This window comes from Eurosta solidaginis, chromosome 1 (assembly GCF_040869045.1).
Source record: "Eurosta solidaginis isolate ZX-2024a chromosome 1, ASM4086904v1, whole genome shotgun sequence".
In the NCBI taxonomy this organism is placed as follows: domain Eukaryota; kingdom Metazoa; phylum Arthropoda; class Insecta; order Diptera; family Tephritidae; genus Eurosta; species Eurosta solidaginis.
Window position 1 is genome coordinate 104435683 of NC_090319.1, and position 11681 is coordinate 104447363.

Consider the following 11681-nt stretch of genomic DNA (forward strand, 5'->3'; position numbering starts at 1 on the left):
TGGATGCCTCCGTGCCCAGCAGAAGGTGAGCTGTGGGAGGCTTCCACCAATCCTGTACGCAATTCCGACGGCACCCAGAGTTTCCAGGCTTGGTCCTGCTGAAGATAGTCCCCCCGATTAAACTGAGTCCGTCTATAGACATACCCGTCTGATACGCACAACTCTGGTAGTCTATCTTGATTCTCTGTCACAGTTTTCTTAAGCTCGTCATACTCTTCCGTTTTAAAGTATGGTGAGTCCAAGTCAATGTCCATTAGTCTGTCAGATAGCTTAATTTCGTCCATGTGTGCTCGCGACAGTGTATCTGGGACGACGTTAAGTGCTCCTTTCCTATGCTCTATTTCAAAATCGTATGCCTGCAATCTCAAACTCCATCGCGCGAGTCTCCCAGAAAGATCTTTCTGGTTCATCAACCATTTGAGACTCGCGTGATCGGTGATGATTGTGAACGGCAACCCTTCGACGTACGGCCTAAATCTCTTCACGCTTATCACTGCCGCGTAGCACTCCAGCTCGGTTATGCTGTATTTTCGCTGTGCTTTATTTAGTCTGGCGGAAACGTAAGCTATCGGTCGTTCGTTGTTCTCGTCGTCTAACTGAAAGAGTACCCCGCTCACTCCGTCTGTCGAAGCATCGCACTGGATGTAGAAACGTCTGTTGAAGTCAGGATGTACCAGTACAGGAGCAGAGATCAGGCTCTGCTTCAGTCGCTCAAACGACTCTGGCGCTTCATTCGTCATCGTAAACTTTTTAATTTTGCCGTTAGTGGGACAGTCGTGCAGCGGAGCTGCAATGGTTGCGTAGTCTTGGATAAGATACGACGGTACCAACCTGACATCCCTAGAAACCGTCGGAGCTGCTTTGGTGTTTTCGGCTCGGGGAAATCCCTCACAGCAGCAACTTTGTTCGCATCGGTACGGATGCATCCATCGCCCACTACATAACCTAAGTACCTAACTTCTTTAAAACAAAATTTACTCTTTTCCACGTTAATGGTAAGGTTAGCCTCACGTAAACATCTAGCGGCCTTTTCCAGCAAATATAAATGAGACGAAAAATCTACGGAACATACCAACAAATCATCTAAATACAGAAACACGGAATCACGTAAAGAAGCGGGTATAACCTTGTCCATAAGTCTACACATTCTTTGCGCTGCGTTACACAGTCCAAACGGCATGACTGTGTATTGGTATAGGGGACGCCCTGGCACTGTAAATGCTGTCTTTTCCCTAGATTTCTTCTCGAGCGGGATCTGCCAAAATGCATCTTTCAAATCAATTGCCGAAATGAACCTAGTGTTCTGCAGTCGGCTAATGATCCCGTCGATATTTGGCAGTGGATATGCATCTTTGATGGTGCGTTCATTAATCTTTCGTGCGTCGAGGCACAGACGCTTCTTTTCTCCCTTTATCACCAGCGACACAGGTGAGCTCCAGCTACTATTGCTCTCCTCTATCAAGCCTAAACCAAGCATCCTATCGAGCTTTTCAAAAACTAGCTTTTGGATCGCTGGTGATATAGGGTAATGTCTTTGCTTGACTGGGAGGTTTTAATTTGTGACTTCTATCACGTGTTCCTCCACATTCGTTTTCCCTAAACCTAGGACCGCAAATGAGGGAAACTGCGCCTTGACCTTCTCCAACGCAACACTTTGCTCTCTTGTCAGAACATGCTGTACCGCTTCAAATGATAAGTCGCCCTCGGCGGGTACAAGTTCTGCAACGCCAGTGTGAGTTGGATACGATAGAACCCCACGACTAACAACATTCAGATCGAAAGCCTGCCAAAAGTCTACCCCTAAATACACCTCCTGCTGGAGTCCTGGCACGATGAGAAACTCTAGGTCCTTATATATTCCATCCCAGAAGACAGACAGAGTGATAGCACCAACCACTGGCGTTTCGCCACCATTCGCTGTGCGTATGTTTTGATTGGCCAGTGGGATGATGCCATCCTCCCTGCCTTCTATCAGCTTCTCATAATTTTTACCTAGACAACTCGCGCCAGCACCTGAATCCAGCAAGGCTACGACACCCCTATCCCCGATCTTTGTCTGCGCAAAGAAACGGTTGTCGCCTTTCATGGTGACAATTGTCGCTACTATTTTATTGATAATTCGTCTCATGTTCTTTTTCTTTGCTCGCATCTTCATTATCTTTTTAAAATTTCTACTTCTTTTCTTAGCGAGAAATTCTTCGCAAAAAATTCCTTGTCTAGCTGCTTCGTATTCCAGCTTCCTTTGATGTAGACTTTTTGGCTCGGCTTTCCCTACACATAACTTGACTCTACACGCACTGTCGTCCGGCCTTTCTAAAATTCTGAAGCTGGGTTGGTCTCCGGGTAGTCTATTTCCTGGCGAGATTTCCCGGCAATCTCCGCCAGTTGGGAGTTTCCCTTACCCGCTTTGTAAACACAAAAAGACGTATCACCCCCACACGCAAAACATACCATATCATGAAAGGACGATTTACAACGATTATCTCTCTTCAATTCGGATGGATTCTTGACAAAAAATCAACAGGCATTCCACACGAAAAACATAACATGAGGTGAAAGGGGGACGCACAAAACGAATTGGTGGTGGGTTTGGAGTTGCTCAAAGGTTTGTGTTTGTTCGTAGCTCCAGGTATTGGATGATATGGTTGTTGGTTTGGCCCCTTCGGTTTGACGGATTCGTGATCGCCTCCACGGGTTGCCTATTGATCCCCCCATCCCCAGGTGTCACTTCGGGATATTCTAATTCGTTGACCGGTTTGGGACGGGTTCGGTTCTCCTTTATGAACCGCTCTGCCCTCCTACACTCAGCCTTCAGCTCCGCCAACGTGTCAATCTTCGATGCGAAGGTTAAGTTCGCAAGGTAGGGTTTCAAGTTGCCCCTAATGATCCCCACTAGCTCCTTCTCCTGGATCTTTTTCCGCAGGCGGAATGTCAGGTTATGGACCTCACCGTAGAAGTCGTCGAACCCTTCTTGTGGCTGTTGTTTGCGTTCCATAATTTTTCTTATAATCTCGTAATCGGACTCTGCAATCTTGAAGTGGGCTAGCAGTTCCGCTTTGAGCTCAAAATACCCGAACTCGGGTTCGTCGGCGTGATCTTCAAGAACTTGCCAGTACCACTTCAAGGCAGAGCCCGTTACAACGCAATGGAAATCGGTGAAGAGCTGAAAGTGGGATATGTTGTGTTGTTGCCTCAACTTTTCAATCCTAAAAATGAAGCTCTCCACCGTAATTCCCTTAGTCGTCCCGTCAAACTTCACATGCCACTTATCCAGGTCCAACTTCTTCCATCTCGGTGGGTCCTGGGTGTTTCTATCGCTACCTGAAACCCCCCTGCTGCACCTGGATTGGCACGCTGGTTGGCTGTGTCATTTCTCGCATCCCTAGGCTCGGGTGTAGACGCGCGCTCACACCGGTGCCCTAACGGTTATGCTGAGTTCTCCATATCAGCGACGCGGTTGCTGAGGTTTGACACGTTATCCCGGATATGACGGATTTCGTTCATATATTGTGCCATCACCTGGTTTTGCTGTGCCATCATCGCCATCATCTGACTTAACTGTTCGATTTTGGCGGCTGTGGAACTAGGTCCGCTTCTCTGGGGTTCCGCTGCCCCAGCACCCGCGTTCGCTGGTGGCTCAATCCTCCTAGGGACAACTTTACACCAGCACACGGGGGGTTAAAACCGAAGAAAGGATCCTAGATTTAAAATTCAAACAAAACTCAAAAAAGGAAATTTCAAAAAATTTGTTGCTATGCAGTTAAGGGTTAATAAACTCAAGAGTAAAAAAAATGTATCCAAAAAAGAAAGGGAATGAAGTAAAAAACCAAAAAAATAAAAATAAAAGTTTCTTAATATAACAGAAATATTAAACAAAGAAAATAAGCCCACTGAGGGTTAACCTAAAAATTCAACCCCTCAGATATTTCCAATCTAAGGTAATATATAAAAAAATACTAAGGAGTATGTAGAGATCGAACTCCGTATTTAGGTAAGAAAATTACAAAAACTCAAAAAGGTATAGAACTCAAAAATACAATAAAATAAATAAAATAAAAATTCAATTCCGACTTCAAAACTTCAAAAATAATTTGGAATAAAAGAATAGAAATTCACTAATAAAGTTGTTTAGTAGATAACACCAAAGAACAATTAATGATTAAAACCTTTTTAGAATCCTAATTCGAAGTAAGCCAAAGGTGATTTTCTCAATAAGGTAACTTAAGAACTAAGTAGAAAGATCCAAAAGAATACAATTCAGAATTTCAAAGTTTGATATTACCGAAATACAAACATATGAATCTTGAAAGTAAATCCGAATTCAAAAATTTGTTAAACAAAAAAATAATAATAAAATGAAATTGCAATTGAATTCTCGTCGTCACTCCGTCCATTCAGTGTGGCACATCAGGCCTCGAAGCCATAGCTTAAAGCTTGGCTGCCACACTGCCGCAAACAGCTTTGGTACAGGCACGCTGTAAACCTCATGTACAAGCAGTGCTGGACTGCTTGCACAGTAGCTTAAACAGCGGCCTGCCCTCGAAACGCCTCCCTACTATCATACTTGCTTTACCGCAGGATCCCACTTATACAAGCGTTGCAGCTTATATAAGGAACTCCTACGGTAGGCTAAGTATCCCCCTTGTATTTGTTACAGTGACACTAATCGACAGCGTCCAAGTGATGTTGCCACTATAACGGTCGTCTGTCCAGTCGAAGAAAAGAAGATTGTTAAAGAAAGTGACAGAGAAATAAAAACTAATTTTTTTTAAAATTGAATGAGGAAGAAAAAAATAAGGAAACTGAGAGATGGGCTATTGATGTTAAAATTAGTTCGTAAAAAAAGTAAGTAAACAAAATTGTAAATAGACAGAAATTTGGGAAAAATGAAAAAAAAAAAATAAAAAAAATTGGGCTATTTCGTTGGGCGCCATTGTTGCATAACTGACTGTTGGGGTAAGGCGGAGGTGGCACTTGGCATGCTGGCAAGCCCCTGCTAGCTCGTCGGGTGGGGTGAGTTTTTGCTCACCCGCCTTACCTACAGTTATACACACAAAAGAGAGGTTCATGCCTGAAATCTATGAAAAGAAAAGGAAAGCTGGAAGAAAAGGTCTGTCCGTGTCAGGTGGAGTCATCCCTCCCCTTCTGCGTAAAACCTTGACGCAGCTTTGGGCGTTACACTGACTCCGAAACTTTAGTAACGCCCCCTTAGCCTGACTTTTGTCTGTACGTTACGGTCCCATGTCCCTAGCCTGTCCAGTCTGCCACAGTCGACTCACACCCACGTCCCCTACATTGCGCTCTGCAACACCCACACCAATTTAAAGTGTTTAGCCGCTCATTCTGAGATAAGCTCAACCCATCTAACTAATGAACACGATAGTATGAATTTCTTCGTGAAACGTTATAAAACTCTTTATTCGCTAGTTATACTTAAATGATGCTCAAAACAATTCAAAACTTCCCTGATATCGAATTTTCCTTAATGCTAATGGTTTGAAACTAATTCCATCTAATTATATGTATAATAAAAAAATATAAATGATGAAGATAAGGTTGCTAAATTGAAGATAATAGAGAAAAGGAAGTGGAAGCTGGGTTGTAAAATTGCCGCGAAAGCACGTTACGTAATTCAAAGAAAATCAAGACATCGAAAGTCAGAAAGATCAGTTTGTTTAATGGCAGAATTGAGAATGAAAAACAGAAAATTAAAAACCGATGGAAAATCAAAAGTAAAAAACTTTAAATTGAAAACTATTGAATAAAAAAAATAAAAAGGATGTTACGTAAAAAGGAAAATTGAACCGTGTACCAAAAACTTAACTTGAAAATTACCGAATAAAAATGTGAAACTTTAGCGTACAAAACTTAAACTTGAAAATTAATAAATGCTGTCGTTATCGGACCGCCACTGTATCCCAATAACTCCCTAGCCTCTGCTGGCTTCCAGCAGGTTTGTTTACAATTTGATATATACTGTCACGGATATTAGCATCACTAAGTTATCCCATCACTAAGGCGATGCTAAGGCCATGCCAAGCAGTATTTGCGTTAATAATCAAATCAAGTATACACATATATAAGGCAGCCCAGAGAGATGTCACACACAGATGCATTTACTTATACGCCTATGTGCGCGCGAGAGACTGTAAACTACAAACATTCACATCAATAATTCAATCTTTATGTATCTACATAAACGAATAAATAATTGCGTCTACACATATGTACCATGTACGAATACGAGCAGCGGAGAGTCAATGCGCAAACACATGCATATATCTGAGAAGTTTGAGAGCAAAAGGGCAAATAAGAGGATTTGCAAGTAAATTCGTTACAATTGGTGTCAGAAGAGGAATTGTTGAATAAATTCCAAAGGACAACAAGGACATGGCAAAGTTCAGTGAATTGAAGATCCAGCAACTAAAGAAGGAGTTGGAGACCCGTGGATTGAATACAAGCGGCGTTAAACTTGAACTTCAGGCACAGCTACGAGAGGCAATGGAAGCAGAAGGAATTGATGTGGAAGAGCATGTCTTTCATCTTGATGGCGAGGAGACAACAAAAATTGAAGAGAAAAACGAAACATCGCAAACAGTTACCAGCACAGACTTGAACGTGAAATTGGCTGCAATATCTGCACAAACGTCGACAGTAACATCGAAAATTGAAGCACAAGAAACACGTATTTCAGAAATGTCGACACAAATTTCTTCACAACTGGAATCGCAGGAAACCCGTATAACATCCAAGATGGAAACTCAACTGGAAGAACAGAAAACATATATGTCATCACAGATGGAATCCCAAGAGACACGAATAACATCGAAGATTGAAGCACAAGAAACGCGAATGTCAGAAATGTCGACACAGATTACATCCAAGATGGAAACGCAATTGGAAGAACAGAAGACATATATGGCATCCCAACTGGAATCGCAGGAGACACGCATAACATCAAAAATGGAAGAACAAGAGGAGCGCTTATCATTGCAGGTGGCACAAATGTCTTCACAGTTAGAAGCACAGGAAGCAAGGGTAACATCAAAGCTGGAAGCGCAGGATGCAAAAATCGCTCAATTTCAGGCAGAAGTCGATGATTTGAAGGGTCGTATGGAGCAGTTACAATTAAATCGTCCAGCAGTTTCAGCGAGTAATCCAAAGGTAAAAACACCATCCTTTGACGGTTCTGTTCCTTTCCAGGTCTTTAAGCTACAGTTTGAGAAGACCGCAGCAGTGAACAACTGGAATGTGGAAGATAAAGTTGCCGCACTCTTCGTAGCATTGAAAGGACAAGCTGCCGAAATCTTTTCAGACTATTCCAGAGTACGAACGGAACAGTTATGACGCATTGATGGCTGCTGTAGAACGGCGATACGGAAGCGAACACAGGAAACAGATATTTCAAATAGAATTGCAAAACCGCTACCAAAAAGCTAACGAGACCTTGCAGGAGTTTGCTTCTGACATTGAAAGATTGGTTCATCTTGCAAATGCGGATGCACCCGTGGAATACACGGAAAGAGTGAAGATTCAGAGCTTTATAAATGGCATACGGGATGTCGAAACGAAGCGAGCCACATACGCGAACCCAAAGCAAACATTTTCTGAAACGGTATCCCATGCATTGACTCAGGAAACGGCGTCATTATTGAGTAAACCATCATACAAAGCTCATCGTGTGGAAGTAGAAAGGCCAGAGTGGGTAGATACAATTTTGGAAGCTCTGAAGGGATCACAACAGAAAAATGCCGGAGTTATGAAATGTTTCAAGTGCGGTAACCCAGGTCACATTGCACGTCATTGCAGTAGCAATTCCAATAGTTCCAACAATGTGGGTGGCCGTAAACGCAGAGCTGAAGGAGACGAGCAAATCTCCAAATCCACTCAATCGTTAAACTAAAGCGAGTCAGCAGCAAGGGGCGACAGCTGACTCCCTCAATTGAATGCCCCATAATCTCTATCTCACAAATTGGAAGAAGGTCGAGCAATCTTACTGTCGGAGGACATGTGGATGGAAAGGAACGTTTACTGACTGTAGATACGGGTGCATCTCATTCCATCATTCGAGCGGATTTAGTCAACAAGAAGATAAGACCATTGCATGGAGCAATATTGCGTACAGCCACTGGAGAAGACACCCAGGTAATTGGAGAAGTAGAATGTGAAGTAGCAATTGGAAACGTCACGGTACTACACAATTTTATAGTGGCAGGTATTGTTGATGAAATCATAATTGGAGTGGACTTCTTAATCAACCAAGGCATCAAAATCGATATGCAAAGCAAGACGATGCGATATAAGAACATGGATGTGCCACTTAATTTCGGCTACGAGAGAGGCTACAGTAGTAAACGAGTGCTGGTGGAAGATGGTCAGCAAATACCACCAAAATCAGAAGCAGTCATCTGGGCAAAGGTTGATGGAGATTGTGGGACAAACAAATTGTGGGTTGTCGAAGCAGCAAATAAATCAGCACTGAACATACTTGTAGGAAAAACCCTGGCTATGACAAAACAAGATGGACGCATTCCGGTTTGAGTACTCAATGAGTTCAAGTCACCATTCAATTTGACCAAAGGAGATATTTTGGGAAGATGCCAAGAGGCCGAAGTAGTTATTAACTGTGAACAGCTGCAGGAACACGTTTCATCTAGTAACACTGATCTTTCAAATCATATCACGGCATGGACGCATGGGCTAGAGGAAGCCTATCAGAGTAAGGCAAAACAACTGCCCATAAAATACGCGAACATTTTTGACCAGGATGGTTCCAAACCAGGCCGCACCAATGTTGTGAAACATCAAATTGACACTGGAGATGCGAGGCCGATCCGTCAAGCTCCACGTAGTGTTCCACTGGCGAAGCGGGAAGCTGTGAGTCAAATCATACAAGAAATGAGTGACAGCGGCGTCATCGAACCATCAGCTAGTCCATGGAGCTCACCGGTAGTACTTGTAAAGAAGAAGGATGGAAAAATGAGGTTTTGCGTGGACTACCGAAAGTTGAATGACGTTACGAAAAAGGATAGCTACCCATTGCCAAGAATTGACGACACTCTGGACTCGCTATCTGGTACGAAATGGTTTTCCTCACTGGACTTGAAAAGCGGCTACTGGCAAGTTGAGGTGAAGGAGGAAGATAAAGAGAAAACAGCCTTCAGTGTCGGTGATGGTCTTTGGCAATTTACAGTGATGCCTTTTGGACTTTGTAATGCACCAGCTACTTTTGAGAGACTCATGGACCAGGTACTGAAAGGACTACATTGGAAAACATGCTTGGTGTATCTGGACGACATCATCGTATTGGGCAAGAGTTTTGATGAACATCTTAAAAACTTGGAGGAAGTTTTCCAGAGAATAGCTGGCGCTGGTCTGAAGTTAAGTCCCAAAAAGTGTACGCTGTTTAAAAAGGAAGTAAATTATTTGGGCCACAAGGTAACGACAGAAGGTGTCTGTACAGCAAATGAAAAGATAGAGGCAGTAAAGGATTGGCCAAGACCACAGAATCTGCATAAATTGAGAAGTTTCCTTGGGCTGTGCACATATTACCGCCGATTTGTACCAAATTTTGCCAGCTTAGCCCATAGTCTCCACGAGCTAACAAGGAAAAATAAAGCTTTTGAATGGAAGAAGGAGCAAGAAGAAGCTTTCCAAACATTAAAAGAGCGGTTGTGCACTGCCCCAATGTTGGCATACCCGATTCCAGGAGCAACGTTTATTCTAGATACAGATGCGAGCGGATATGCTATAGGAGGCGTTTTATCACAACTGGTCGATGGACAAGAGAAGGTAGTTGCATATTACAGCCGTTCAATTGGAAAACCAGAGAGGAACTATTGCGTTACACGGAGAGAGCTGTTGGCATTTGTAGGGTGCATTAAACATTTTCACAAATACCTCTACGGCCAACGATTCCGTGCCAGGACAGATCACGCAGCGTTGAAATGGCTTCTGCAGTTCCGTAATCCGGAAGGACAATTGGCACGGTGGATCGAGCGACTACAAAGCTACGAATTTTCCATTGAGCATCGAAAAGGTAGTACCCATGGAAATGCTGATGCAATATCACGAAGACCATGTAGTTTGGAATGCAAGCACTGTTCAAAAGCCGAGGCTAAAGAAGACACTATAGATGTCCGGCTAATGAATATAACATGTACAGATGAATGGGACAAGGAACAGCTAAGAAAGTGTCAGCTAGAAGATGCAGATCTGTCACGTGTTATGCAAGGGCTCGAACGAAATGAAAGACCAAACAGAGAAGAGATGTCAGCAGAGAGTCCCATTGCAAAGTCATATTGGGCACAGTGGAACAGTTTAGAATTGATATCCGGTTGCCTTCATCGAGTATGGGAGAGTGAGGATGGTAAATACAAGAATAAACTGATAGTTGTTCCCAGAAAGAGGATTCCTGACGTGCTCAGCGAGCTGCATAACGGTCCAAGCGGAGGTCATCTTGGAATCACGAAGACGCTCGAGAAAATTAAAGAGAGATTCTATTGGGTTGGTTGCCGTCAGTCGGTCACTGAGTGGATTGCGAACTGCGAGGTTTGCAGCAGAGCGAAAGGGCCCAGAACACGAAGTCATGGCCAGATGAAGCAATATAACTCAGGTGCGCCATTTGAAAGGATCGCCATGTATGTCGCAGGTCCATTTCCTACTAGCAACCACGGAAACAAATACGTACTGGTGGTTATGGATTATTTCAGTAAATGGCCAGAGGTATACCCAATCCCAAACCAAGAAGCAGAAACAGTAGCAGAAGTGGTTAAAAACGAATGGGTTGCAAGGTATGGTGTGCCAATGGAGTTACATTCTGACCAAGGCAGGAATTTCGAATCAGCTGTGTTCCAGGAAATGTGTAAGTCATTGGGCATTCGAAAAACACGGACAACTGCATTGCATCCTCAATCCGATGGTATGGTAGAACGATTCAATAGAACATTGGAGGAGCACTTAAGGAAAGTAGTAGACAAGTACCATAAAGAATGGGATACCCGCATACCATTATTCTTGATGGCTTACCGATCAGCAGTGCATGAGACAACGGGCCAAACCCCTGCAAAAGTAATTTTTGGCAATGACCTTAGACTGCCAGCTGATTTGAAGTTTGGGATAGATGCCAATGCGGAGAGAAATGTCAGGAAATCCACTAGTGATTTGGAAGAAGAGCTAAGAGAAATACATGATCTGATAAGGCAACGAACAAAGATTATGAGTGACAAGATGAAAGCCAGATATGATAAAGCAATTAATTCAGAAGGTTTTCAGGAAGGAGATTTGGTGCTGTTATACAACCCACAACGAAAAAAAGGTTTGTCCCCGAAATTGCAGTGTAATTGGGAAGGCCCATACAAAGTTGAAAAACGGATCAACGATGTAGTGTACCGCATACAAACCATCGGTAAACCACGAACCAAAATGAAAGTGGTCCATTTGGAAAGGCTGGCAACGTTTAGATCGAGAGATTTGTCTGATCGGGACGATCAGACTTAGGTGGAGGGCAGTGTCACGGATATTAGCATCACTAAGTTATTCCATCACTAAGGCGATGCTAAGGCCATGCCAAGCAGTATTTACGTTAATAATCAAATCAAGTATACACATATATAAGGCAGCCCAGAGAGATGTCACACACAGATGCATTTACTTATACGCCTATGTGCGCGCGAGAGACT